Genomic DNA, 13951 nt, shown 5'->3' with positions numbered 1-13951 from the left:
TGGACACAGCAGCGGCTGCAATATCTCAACGGAGAATACGTTTATATCTATGTGTGTGTGTGCGCATATATATATATATATATATATATATATATATATATATATATATTTCTCCGCCGAAATCACTTTTAAACCCATTTCCACCTTTTTTTCCCTTCTCTTCCTCTTACTTTTTTTTCACGTTTTTTTACGTTTTTCTCCTTTTCGCCTCTTTTCTGGGCGTATTATTCTTCTTTTTCTTCTTTTTTTTCGTCTAATGCATACCCCATCAGTGCAGCAATGCTTATTCAATACCGCCAGCAGATGGAGACACTGGGGGATAATTTTCTAAGGATTTATACTGATTTTTCCTGTCTGAATTTGTCGCACAGAAAGTTGCAGGCCAAATATGTGTGACATTTCTGCGACTTTAGCTTCTAGAGCATTTTTACAACATTATACATAGGTGCTGAATACATAAAAAGCGACTGTTCAGCGACAGACAAGTCGCATCGGCTGAAAGTAGGCCAGAATGTCAGTCCATGTTGGAGCAGGTTTAGATACAGTCTAAAGCATAGATCTCAAAGTCTGTGCACAGAATTTAGCAAGGGCCTCGCACCTTCTGATGCATCAGGTAGGTGCACAATAGCATAGCCTAACCCTCTGTACTTTGGTCTATATTGATGCGGGACATAGACAGCCAGCTGATGACCAATCCATTAGTGCAATGGATGGCTGGAAGCATTTGTCTTTGCCTTTGCAATACCACAGAAGCAATGCATGGTCAATGTACAGCAATGACACACCTGTGTGAACAGCCAGGAGACCCCCCCCCCCCCCCATGTTATGTTACATAGTTACATAGTTAGTACGGTCGAAAAAAGACATATGTCCATCACGTTCAACCAGGGAATTAAGGGGTAGGGGTGTGGCGCGATATTGGGGAAGGGATGAGATTTTATATTTCTTCATAAGCATTAATCTTATTTTGTCAATTAGGAACATTCAGCACCCACCCGCTATCAAGGCAGCTGCCTATCATGTCATGCCCTACCTGCACAGGTGTGCTGGCTACTCAAATGATCCAATTAAGGAGGCCATTTAGTCAGCAGCAGCAGAAGTCCTGTGCCTGGACGCTCCAACAGGGGCCAGACACAAGCAGAAGCAGAAGCAGCAGAAGCAGCAGCAGCACCACCTTTTGTTTATTGGCTGCAGCAGCAGCAAGGCCCACAGGGCTGGCTAGCTGGCTAGCCAGCAAGCAGGTAGCAATGAAAGTAGGAATCTTTCTTTTTAACCCTGTAAGGGGGTGGTGCACTGTACCCGAAGATACTGCCATATCGGGTCAATGCATAGGGCGACGGAAGCAAGCTTCGAAATCGGCCCCCGTTCTCAAAAATCCATTTAATATATGGTCCCCAGATAGGGGACGTATCAGATATTAAACTGATAAGAACAGATACTACACTTGATCTTAGCCAAAAGGCCGAGAAGCGATAACCGTGAAAGGGGCGGGCCCAACAAGGTCCCCTTCATGGGCACTATCACTGCTTGCTGTCAGGGAGGCTGCCAGACAATTTTCCATGCACACTCTGGGCTGGGGGGCAGTCAACCACCAGTACACACAGCAGAACCTAAACCCATACCATTATTGCTAAGCAGCAAGACAGGGGCCCATTGCACTCCCACGGGGCCTTTTTAAATGCAATCCATAACCCGGATTTGCCAGGAACCCTTCTTACTCCTCCTACTTGCATGTGACACTGGGCTTAGGATCTGCATAGGAAACACACACACAAGCACACACCTACCTTTGTTGCCTGCAGATGCCTCCTTGGCTGTCCCCAAACGGTATCAAACCAACACCCACGGGAAGCTGTAAGCATAGAGGACATGCCTGCACCCCATTGGACTTACCTGTGTGGGTTAAATCCGGGTTATTTGACAACCTATGGCGGTGATGGTTCTGCTCAGGCAGAGCAGTGCTGATGTTCCTCATAAAGCTGTCGCTGCTGTGAAGGTTCTAGGTGACATCACAAATCCCTTTGGTTACATACACAACAAAGCTGGGTTGTTGTTGTTTACACTCTGCAAGGCCTGTGGAAGTGAGTGACATCATAGCACTGTAGTTCTGAGGGTTCAAGATGGATGCAACAATCTCCTGTTGCTTCTATGAAGGCCGTAATAGACGACATCACCAAACAGCTCCATAGTCACATACACAGCAAAGGAGAGATGTTGTTTACACCTAGTGATGTCAGTGGTATTGAGTGACATCACAGCACAGTGCTAAGGCTCCTGGGCCTGGACACAGCAGCGGCTGCAATATCTCAACGGAGAATACGTTTATATCTATGTGTGTGTGTGCGCATATATATATATATATATATATATATATATATATATATATATATATATTTCTCCGCCGAAATCACTTTTAAACCCATTTCCACCTTTTTTTCCCTTCTCTTCCTCTTACTTTTTTTTCACGTTTTTTTACGTTTTTCTCCTTTTCGCCTCTTTTCTGGGCGTATTATTCTTCTTTTTCTTCTTTTTTTTCGTCTAATGCATACCCCATCAGTGCAGCAATGCTTATTCAATACCGCCAGCAGATGGAGACACTGGGGGATAATTTTCTAAGGATTTATACTGATTTTTCCTGTCTGAATTTGTCGCACAGAAAGTTGCAGGCCAAATATGTGTGACATTTCTGCGACTTTAGCTTCTAGAGCATTTTTACAACATTATACATAGGTGCTGAATACATAAAAAGCGACTGTTCAGCGACAGACAAGTCGCATCGGCTGAAAGTAGGCCAGAATGTCAGTCCATGTTGGAGCAGGTTTAGATACAGTCTAAAGCATAGATCTCAAAGTCTGTGCACAGAATTTAGCAAGGGCCTCGCACCTTCTGATGCATCAGGTAGGTGCACAATAGCATAGCCTAACCCTCTGTACTTTGGTCTATATTGATGCGGGACATAGACAGCCAGCTGATGACCAATCCATTAGTGCAATGGATGGCTGGAAGCATTTGTCTTTGCCTTTGCAATACCACAGAAGCAATGCATGGTCAATGTACAGCAATGACACACCTGTGTGAACAGCCAGGAGACCCCCCCCCCCCCCATGTTATGTTACATAGTTACATAGTTAGTACGGTCGAAAAAAGACATATGTCCATCACGTTCAACCAGGGAATTAAGGGGTAGGGGTGTGGCGCGATATTGGGGAAGGGATGAGATTTTATATTTCTTCATAAGCATTAATCTTATTTTGTCAATTAGGAACATTCAGCACCCACCCGCTATCAAGGCAGCTGCCTATCATGTCATGCCCTACCTGCACAGGTGTGCTGGCTACTCAAATGATCCACTTAAGGAGGCCATTTAGTCAGCAGCAGCAGAAGTCCTGTGCCTGGACGCTCCAACAGGGGCCAGACACAAGCAGAAGCAGAAGCAGCAGAAGCAGCAGCAGCACCACCTTTTGTTTATTGGCTGCAGCAGCAGCAAGGCCCACAGGGCTGGCTAGCTGGCTAGCCAGCAAGCAGGTAGCAATGAAAGTAGGAATCTTTCTTTTTAACCCTGTAAGGGGGTGGTGCACTGTACCCGAAGATACTGCCATATCGGGTCAATGCATAGGGCGACGGAAGCAAGCTTCGAAATCGGCCCCCGTTCTCAAAAATCCATTTAATATATGGTCCCCAGATAGGGGACGTATCAGATATTAAACTGATAAGAACAGATACTACACTTGATCTTAGCCAAAAGGCCGAGAAGCGATAACCGTGAAAGGGGCGGGCCCAACAAGGTCCCCTTCATGGGCACTATCACTGCTTGCTGTCAGGGAGGCTGCCAGACAATTTTCCATGCACACTCTGGGCTGGGGGGCAGTCAACCACCAGTACACACAGCAGAACCTAAACCCATACCATTATTGCTAAGCAGCAAGACAGGGGCCCATTGCACTCCCACGGGGCCTTTTTAAATGCAATCCATAACCCGGATTTGCCAGGAACCCTTCTTACTCCTCCTACTTGCATGTGACACTGGGCTTAGGATCTGCATAGGAAACACACACACAAGCACACACCTACCTTTGTTGCCTGCAGATGCCTCCTTGGCTGTCCCCAAATGGTATCAAACCAACACCCACGGGAAGCTGTAAGCATAGAGGACATGCCTGCACCCCATTGGACTTACCTGTGTGGGTTAAATCCGGGTTATTTGACAACCTATGGCGGTGATGGTTCTGCTCAGGCAGAGCAGTGCTGATGCTCCTCATAAAGCTGTCGCTGCTGTGAAGGTTCTAGGTGACATCACAAATCCCTTTGGTTACATACACAACAAAGCTGGGTTGTTGTTGTTTACACTCTGCAAGGCCTGTGGAAGTGAGTGACATCATAGCACTGTAGTTCTGAGGGTTCAAGATGGATGCAACAATCTCCTGTTGCTTCTATGAAGGCCGTAATAGACGACATCACCAAACAGCTCCATAGTCACATACACAGCAAAGGAGAGATGTTGTTTACACCTAGTGATGTCAGTGGTATTGAGTGACATCACAGCACAGTGCTAAGGCTCCTGGGCCTGGACACAGCAGCGGCTGCAATATCTCAACGGAGAATACGTTTATATCTATGTGTGTGTGTGCGCATATATATATATATATATATATATATATATATATATATATATATATATTTCTCCGCCGAAATCACTTTTAAACCCATTTCCACCTTTTTTTCCCTTCTCTTCCTCTTACTTTTTTTTCACGTTTTTTTACGTTTTTCTCCTTTTCGCCTCTTTTCTGGGCGTATTATTCTTCTTTTTCTTCTTTTTTTTCGTCTAATGCATACCCCATCAGTGCAGCAATGCTTATTCAATACCGCCAGCAGATGGAGACACTGGGGGATAATTTTCTAAGGATTTATACTGATTTTTCCTGTCTGAATTTGTCGCACAGAAAGTTGCAGGCCAAATATGTGTGACATTTCTGCGACTTTAGCTTCTAGAGCATTTTTACAACATTATACATAGGTGCTGAATACATAAAAAGCGACTGTTCAGCGACAGACAAGTCGCATCGGCTGAAAGTAGGCCAGAATGTCAGTCCATGTTGGAGCAGGTTTAGATACAGTCTAAAGCATAGATCTCAAAGTCTGTGCACAGAATTTAGCAAGGGCCTCGCACCTTCTGATGCATCAGGTAGGTGCACAATAGCATAGCCTAACCCTCTGTACTTTGGTCTATATTGATGCGGGACATAGACAGCCAGCTGATGACCAATCCATTAGTGCAATGGATGGCTGGAAGCATTTGTCTTTGCCTTTGCAATACCACAGAAGCAATGCATGGTCAATGTACAGCAATGACACACCTGTGTGAACAGCCAGGAGACCCCCCCCCCCCCCATGTTATGTTACATAGTTACATAGTTAGTACGGTCGAAAAAAGACATATGTCCATCACGTTCAACCAGGGAATTAAGGGGTAGGGGTGTGGCGCGATATTGGGGAAGGGATGAGATTTTATATTTCTTCATAAGCATTAATCTTATTTTGTCAATTAGGAACATTCAGCACCCACCCGCTATCAAGGCAGCTGCCTATCATGTCATGCCCTACCTGCACAGGTGTGCTGGCTACTCAAATGATCCAATTAAGGAGGCCATTTAGTCAGCAGCAGCAGAAGTCCTGTGCCTGGACGCTCCAACAGGGGCCAGACACAAGCAGAAGCAGAAGCAGCAGAAGCAGCAGCAGCACCACCTTTTGTTTATTGGCTGCAGCAGCAGCAAGGCCCACAGGGCTGGCTAGCTGGCTAGCCAGCAAGCAGGTAGCAATGAAAGTAGGAATCTTTCTTTTTAACCCTGTAAGGGGGTGGTGCACTGTACCCGAAGATACTGCCATATCGGGTCAATGCATAGGGCGACGGAAGCAAGCTTCGAAATCGGCCCCCGTTCTCAAAAATCCATTTAATATATGGTCCCCAGATAGGGGACGTATCAGATATTAAACTGATAAGAACAGATACTACACTTGATCTTAGCCAAAAGGCCGAGAAGCGATAACCGTGAAAGGGGCGGGCCCAACAAGGTCCCCTTCATGGGCACTATCACTGCTTGCTGTCAGGGAGGCTGCCAGACAATTTTCCATGCACACTCTGGGCTGGGGGGCAGTCAACCACCAGTACACACAGCAGAACCTAAACCCATACCATTATTGCTAAGCAGCAAGACAGGGGCCCATTGCACTCCCACGGGGCCTTTTTAAATGCAATCCATAACCCGGATTTGCCAGGAACCCTTCTTACTCCTCCTACTTGCATGTGACACTGGGCTTAGGATCTGCATAGGAAACACACACACAAGCACACACCTACCTTTGTTGCCTGCAGATGCCTCCTTGGCTGTCCCCAAACGGTATCAAACCAACACCCACGGGAAGCTGTAAGCATAGAGGACATGCCTGCACCCCATTGGACTTACCTGTGTGGGTTAAATCCGGGTTATTTGACAACCTATGGCGGTGATGGTTCTGCTCAGGCAGAGCAGTGCTGATGTTCCTCATAAAGCTGTCGCTGCTGTGAAGGTTCTAGGTGACATCACAAATCCCTTTGGTTACATACACAACAAAGCTGGGTTGTTGTTGTTTACACTCTGCAAGGCCTGTGGAAGTGAGTGACATCATAGCACTGTAGTTCTGAGGGTTCAAGATGGATGCAACAATCTCCTGTTGCTTCTATGAAGGCCGTAATAGACGACATCACCAAACAGCTCCATAGTCACATACACAGCAAAGGAGAGATGTTGTTTACACCTAGTGATGTCAGTGGTATTGAGTGACATCACAGCACAGTGCTAAGGCTCCTGGGCCTGGACACAGCAGCGGCTGCAATATCTCAACGGAGAATACGTTTATATCTATGTGTGTGTGTGCGCATATATATATATATATATATATATATATATATATATATATATATATATTTCTCCGCCGAAATCACTTTTAAACCCATTTCCACCTTTTTTTCCCTTCTCTTCCTCTTACTTTTTTTTCACGTTTTTTTACGTTTTTCTCCTTTTCGCCTCTTTTCTGGGCGTATTATTCTTCTTTTTCTTCTTTTTTTTCGTCTAATGCATACCCCATCAGTGCAGCAATGCTTATTCAATACCGCCAGCAGATGGAGACACTGGGGGATAATTTTCTAAGGATTTATACTGATTTTTCCTGTCTGAATTTGTCGCACAGAAAGTTGCAGGCCAAATATGTGTGACATTTCTGCGACTTTAGCTTCTAGAGCATTTTTACAACATTATACATAGGTGCTGAATACATAAAAAGCGACTGTTCAGCGACAGACAAGTCGCATCGGCTGAAAGTAGGCCAGAATGTCAGTCCATGTTGGAGCAGGTTTAGATACAGTCTAAAGCATAGATCTCAAAGTCTGTGCACAGAATTTAGCAAGGGCCTCGCACCTTCTGATGCATCAGGTAGGTGCACAATAGCATAGCCTAACCCTCTGTACTTTGGTCTATATTGATGCGGGACATAGACAGCCAGCTGATGACCAATCCATTAGTGCAATGGATGGCTGGAAGCATTTGTCTTTGCCTTTGCAATACCACAGAAGCAATGCATGGTCAATGTACAGCAATGACACACCTGTGTGAACAGCCAGGAGACCCCCCCCCCCCCCATGTTATGTTACATAGTTACATAGTTAGTACGGTCGAAAAAAGACATATGTCCATCACGTTCAACCAGGGAATTAAGGGGTAGGGGTGTGGCGCGATATTGGGGAAGGGATGAGATTTTATATTTCTTCATAAGCATTAATCTTATTTTGTCAATTAGGAACATTCAGCACCCACCCGCTATCAAGGCAGCTGCCTATCATGTCATGCCCTACCTGCACAGGTGTGCTGGCTACTCAAATGATCCACTTAAGGAGGCCATTTAGTCAGCAGCAGCAGAAGTCCTGTGCCTGGACGCTCCAACAGGGGCCAGACACAAGCAGAAGCAGAAGCAGCAGAAGCAGCAGCAGCACCACCTTTTGTTTATTGGCTGCAGCAGCAGCAAGGCCCACAGGGCTGGCTAGCTGGCTAGCCAGCAAGCAGGTAGCAATGAAAGTAGGAATCTTTCTTTTTAACCCTGTAAGGGGGTGGTGCACTGTACCCGAAGATACTGCCATATCGGGTCAATGCATAGGGCGACGGAAGCAAGCTTCGAAATCGGCCCCCGTTCTCAAAAATCCATTTAATATATGGTCCCCAGATAGGGGACGTATCAGATATTAAACTGATAAGAACAGATACTACACTTGATCTTAGCCAAAAGGCCGAGAAGCGATAACCGTGAAAGGGGCGGGCCCAACAAGGTCCCCTTCATGGGCACTATCACTGCTTGCTGTCAGGGAGGCTGCCAGACAATTTTCCATGCACACTCTGGGCTGGGGGGCAGTCAACCACCAGTACACACAGCAGAACCTAAACCCATACCATTATTGCTAAGCAGCAAGACAGGGGCCCATTGCACTCCCACGGGGCCTTTTTAAATGCAATCCATAACCCGGATTTGCCAGGAACCCTTCTTACTCCTCCTACTTGCATGTGACACTGGGCTTAGGATCTGCATAGGAAACACACACACAAGCACACACCTACCTTTGTTGCCTGCAGATGCCTCCTTGGCTGTCCCCAAATGGTATCAAACCAACACCCACGGGAAGCTGTAAGCATAGAGGACATGCCTGCACCCCATTGGACTTACCTGTGTGGGTTAAATCCGGGTTATTTGACAACCTATGGCGGTGATGGTTCTGCTCAGGCAGAGCAGTGCTGATGCTCCTCATAAAGCTGTCGCTGCTGTGAAGGTTCTAGGTGACATCACAAATCCCTTTGGTTACATACACAACAAAGCTGGGTTGTTGTTGTTTACACTCTGCAAGGCCTGTGGAAGTGAGTGACATCATAGCACTGTAGTTCTGAGGGTTCAAGATGGATGCAACAATCTCCTGTTGCTTCTATGAAGGCCGTAATAGACGACATCACCAAACAGCTCCATAGTCACATACACAGCAAAGGAGAGATGTTGTTTACACCTAGTGATGTCAGTGGTATTGAGTGACATCACAGCACAGTGCTAAGGCTCCTGGGCCTGGACACAGCAGCGGCTGCAATATCTCAACGGAGAATACGTTTATATCTATGTGTGTGTGTGCGCATATATATATATATATATATATATATATATATATATATATATATATTTCTCCGCCGAAATCACTTTTAAACCCATTTCCACCTTTTTTTCCCTTCTCTTCCTCTTACTTTTTTTTCACGTTTTTTTACGTTTTTCTCCTTTTCGCCTCTTTTCTGGGCGTATTATTCTTCTTTTTCTTCTTTTTTTTCGTCTAATGCATACCCCATCAGTGCAGCAATGCTTATTCAATACCGCCAGCAGATGGAGACACTGGGGGATAATTTTCTAAGGATTTATACTGATTTTTCCTGTCTGAATTTGTCGCACAGAAAGTTGCAGGCCAAATATGTGTGACATTTCTGCGACTTTAGCTTCTAGAGCATTTTTACAACATTATACATAGGTGCTGAATACATAAAAAGCGACTGTTCAGCGACAGACAAGTCGCATCGGCTGAAAGTAGGCCAGAATGTCAGTCCATGTTGGAGCAGGTTTAGATACAGTCTAAAGCATAGATCTCAAAGTCTGTGCACAGAATTTAGCAAGGGCCTCGCACCTTCTGATGCATCAGGTAGGTGCACAATAGCATAGCCTAACCCTCTGTACTTTGGTCTATATTGATGCGGGACATAGACAGCCAGCTGATGACCAATCCATTAGTGCAATGGATGGCTGGAAGCATTTGTCTTTGCCTTTGCAATACCACAGAAGCAATGCATGGTCAATGTACAGCAATGACACACCTGTGTGAACAGCCAGGAGACCCCCCCCCCCCCCCATGTTATGTTACATAGTTACATAGTTAGTACGGTCGAAAAAAGACATATGTCCATCACGTTCAAGCAGGGAATTAAGGGGTAGGGGTGTGGCGCGATATTGGGGAAGGGATGAGATTTTATATTTCTTCATAAGCATTAATCTTATTTTGTCAATTAGGAACATTCAGCACCCACCCGCTATCAAGGCAGCTGCCTATCATGTCATGCCCTACCTGCACAGGTGTGCTGGCTACTCAAATGATCCAATTAAGGAGGCCATTTAGTCAGCAGCAGCAGAAGTCCTGTGCCTGGACGCTCCAACAGGGGCCAGACACAAGCAGAAGCAGAAGCAGCAGAAGCAGCAGCAGCACCACCTTTTGTTTATTGGCTGCAGCAGCAGCAAGGCCCACAGGGCTGGCTAGCTGGCTAGCCAGCAAGCAGGTAGCAATGAAAGTAGGAATCTTTCTTTTTAACCCTGTAAGGGGGTGGTGCACTGTACCCGAAGATACTGCCATATCGGGTCAATGCATAGGGCGACGGAAGCAAGCTTCGAAATCGGCCCCCGTTCTCAAAAATCCATTTAATATATGGTCCCCAGATAGGGGACGTATCAGATATTAAACTGATAAGAACAGATACTACACTTGATCTTAGCCAAAAGGCCGAGAAGCGATAACCGTGAAAGGGGCGGGCCCAACAAGGTCCCCTTCATGGGCACTATCACTGCTTGCTGTCAGGGAGGCTGCCAGACAATTTTCCATGCACACTCTGGGCTGGGGGGCAGTCAACCACCAGTACACACAGCAGAACCTAAACCCATACCATTATTGCTAAGCAGCAAGACAGGGGCCCATTGCACTCCCACGGGGCCTTTTTAAATGCAATCCATAACCCGGATTTGCCAGGAACCCTTCTTACTCCTCCTACTTGCATGTGACACTGGGCTTAGGATCTGCATAGGAAACACACACACAAGCACACACCTACCTTTGTTGCCTGCAGATGCCTCCTTGGCTGTCCCCAAACGGTATCAAACCAACACCCACGGGAAGCTGTAAGCATAGAGGACATGCCTGCACCCCATTGGACTTACCTGTGTGGGTTAAATCCGGGTTATTTGACAACCTATGGCGGTGATGGTTCTGCTCAGGCAGAGCAGTGCTGATGCTCCTCATAAAGCTGTCGCTGCTGTGAAGGTTCTAGGTGACATCACAAATCCCTTTGGTTACATACACAACAAAGCTGGGTTGTTGTTGTTTACACTCTGCAAGGCCTGTGGAAGTGAGTGACATCATAGCACTGTAGTTCTGAGGGTTCAAGATGGATGCAACAATCTCCTGTTGCTTCTATGAAGGCCGTAATAGACGACATCACCAAACAGCTCCATAGTCACATACACAGCAAAGGAGAGATGTTGTTTACACCTAGTGATGTCAGTGGTATTGAGTGACATCACAGCACAGTGCTAAGGCTCCTGGGCCTGGACACAGCAGCGGCTGCAATATCTCAACGGAGAATACGTTTATATCTATGTGTGTGTGTGCGCATATATATATATATATATATATATATATATATATATATATATATATTTCTCCGCCGAAATCACTTTTAAACCCATTTCCACCTTTTTTTCCCTTCTCTTCCTCTTACTTTTTTTTCACGTTTTTTTACGTTTTTCTCCTTTTCGCCTCTTTTCTGGGCGTATTATTCTTCTTTTTCTTCTTTTTTTTCGTCTAATGCATACCCCATCAGTGCAGCAATGCTTATTCAATACCGCCAGCAGATGGAGACACTGGGGGATAATTTTCTAAGGATTTATACTGATTTTTCCTGTCTGAATTTGTCGCACAGAAAGTTGCAGGCCAAATATGTGTGACATTTCTGCGACTTTAGCTTCTAGAGCATTTTTACAACATTATACATAGGTGCTGAATACATAAAAAGCGACTGTTCAGCGACAGACAAGTCGCATCGGCTGAAAGTAGGCCAGAATGTCAGTCCATGTTGGAGCAGGTTTAGATACAGTCTAAAGCATAGATCTCAAAGTCTGTGCACAGAATTTAGCAAGGGCCTCGCACCTTCTGATGCATCAGGTAGGTGCACAATAGCATAGCCTAACCCTCTGTACTTTGGTCTATATTGATGCGGGACATAGACAGCCAGCTGATGACCAATCCATTAGTGCAATGGATGGCTGGAAGCATTTGTCTTTGCCTTTGCAATACCACAGAAGCAATGCATGGTCAATGTACAGCAATGACACACCTGTGTGAACAGCCAGGAGACCCCCCCCCCCCCCATGTTATGTTACATAGTTACATAGTTAGTACGGTCGAAAAAAGACATATGTCCATCACGTTCAACCAGGGAATTAAGGGGTAGGGGTGTGGCGCGATATTGGGGAAGGGATGAGATTTTATATTTCTTCATAAGCATTAATCTTATTTTGTCAATTAGGAACATTCAGCACCCACCCGCTATCAAGGCAGCTGCCTATCATGTCATGCCCTACCTGCACAGGTGTGCTGGCTACTCAAATGATCCAATTAAGGAGGCCATTTAGTCAGCAGCAGCAGAAGTCCTGTGCCTGGACGCTCCAACAGGGGCCAGACACAAGCAGAAGCAGAAGCAGCAGAAGCAGCAGCAGCACCACCTTTTGTTTATTGGCTGCAGCAGCAGCAAGGCCCACAGGGCTGGCTAGCTGGCTAGCCAGCAAGCAGGTAGCAATGAAAGTAGGAATCTTTCTTTTTAACCCTGTAAGGGGGTGGTGCACTGTACCCGAAGATACTGCCATATCGGGTCAATGCATAGGGCGACGGAAGCAAGCTTCGAAATCGGCCCCCGTTCTCAAAAATCCATTTAATATATGGTCCCCAGATAGGGGACGTATCAGATATTAAACTGATAAGAACAGATACTACACTTGATCTTAGCCAAAAGGCCGAGAAGCGATAACCGTGAAAGGGGCGGGCCCAACAAGGTCCCCTTCATGGGCACTATCACTGCTTGCTGTCAGGGAGGCTGCCAGACAATTTTCCATGCACACTCTGGGCTGGGGGGCAGTCAACCACCAGTACACACAGCAGAACCTAAACCCATACCATTATTGCTAAGCAGCAAGACAGGGGCCCATTGCACTCCCACGGGGCCTTTTTAAATGCAATCCATAACCCGGATTTGCCAGGAACCCTTCTTACTCCTCCTACTTGCATGTGACACTGGGCTTAGGATCTGCATAGGAAACACACACACAAGCACACACCTACCTTTGTTGCCTGCAGATGCCTCCTTGGCTGTCCCCAAACGGTATCAAACCAACACCCACGGGAAGCTGTAAGCATAGAGGACATGCCTGCACCCCATTGGACTTACCTGTGTGGGTTAAATCCGGGTTATTTGACAACCTATGGCGGTGATGGTTCTGCTCAGGCAGAGCAGTGCTGATGCTCCTCATAAAGCTGTCGCTGCTGTGAAGGTTCTAGGTGACATCACAATCCCTATGGTTACATACACAACAAAGCTGGGTTGTTGTTGTTTACACTCTGCAAGGCCTGTGGAAGTGAGTGACATCATAGCACTGTAGTTCTGAGGGTTCAAGATGGATGCAACAATCTCCTGTTGCTTCTATGAAGGCCGTAATAGACGACATCACCAAACAGCTCCATAGTCACATACACAGCAAAGGAGAGATGTTGTTTACACCTAGTGATGTCAGTGGTATTGAGTGACATCACAGCACAGTGCTAAGGCTCCTGGGCCTGGACACAGCAGCGGCTGCAATATCTCAACGGAGAATACGTTTATATCTATGTGTGTGTGTGCGCATATATATATATATATATATATATATATATATATATATATTTCTCCGCCGAAATCACTTTTAAACCCATTTCCACCTTTTTTTCCCTTCTCTTCCTCTTACTTTTTTTTCACGTTTTTTTACGTTTTTCTCCTTTTCGCCTCTTTTCTGGGCGTATTATTCTTCTTTTTCTTCTTTTTTTTCGTCTAAT

The 13951-nt window shown here is 45.9% G+C and overlaps 6 non-coding genes across 6 annotated transcripts; all 6 read right to left on the bottom strand.

The window, feature by feature from the left end:
- Positions 1-1283: 1283 nt before the first annotated feature.
- On the bottom strand, positions 1284-1474 carry LOC130325228 (U2 spliceosomal RNA). The gene has a single exon (XR_008870081.1). It is a non-coding gene; the product is annotated as a U2 spliceosomal RNA (small nuclear RNA).
- Positions 1475-3567: 2093 nt separating this feature from the next.
- On the bottom strand, positions 3568-3758 carry LOC130325227 (U2 spliceosomal RNA). The gene has a single exon (XR_008870080.1). It is a non-coding gene; the product is annotated as a U2 spliceosomal RNA (small nuclear RNA).
- A 2093-nt stretch (positions 3759-5851) lies between these two features.
- Positions 5852-6042, bottom strand: LOC130325226 (U2 spliceosomal RNA). The gene has a single exon (XR_008870079.1). It is a non-coding gene; the product is annotated as a U2 spliceosomal RNA (small nuclear RNA).
- Positions 6043-8135: 2093 nt separating this feature from the next.
- On the bottom strand, positions 8136-8326 carry LOC130325225 (U2 spliceosomal RNA). The gene has a single exon (XR_008870078.1). It is a non-coding gene; the product is annotated as a U2 spliceosomal RNA (small nuclear RNA).
- A 2092-nt stretch (positions 8327-10418) lies between these two features.
- On the bottom strand, positions 10419-10609 carry LOC130325224 (U2 spliceosomal RNA). The gene has a single exon (XR_008870077.1). It is a non-coding gene; the product is annotated as a U2 spliceosomal RNA (small nuclear RNA).
- Positions 10610-12700: 2091 nt separating this feature from the next.
- LOC130325222 (U2 spliceosomal RNA) lies at positions 12701-12891 on the bottom strand. The gene has a single exon (XR_008870075.1). It is a non-coding gene; the product is annotated as a U2 spliceosomal RNA (small nuclear RNA).
- Between the last annotated feature and the right edge of the window lie 1060 nt (positions 12892-13951).

This window comes from Hyla sarda, unplaced genomic scaffold (genome assembly GCF_029499605.1).
Source record: "Hyla sarda isolate aHylSar1 unplaced genomic scaffold, aHylSar1.hap1 scaffold_271, whole genome shotgun sequence".
NCBI lineage: Eukaryota > Metazoa > Chordata > Amphibia > Anura > Hylidae > Hyla > Hyla sarda.
The sequence above is the reverse complement of the archived record's forward strand: the minus strand, read 5'-3'. Positions and strand labels throughout refer to the sequence as shown.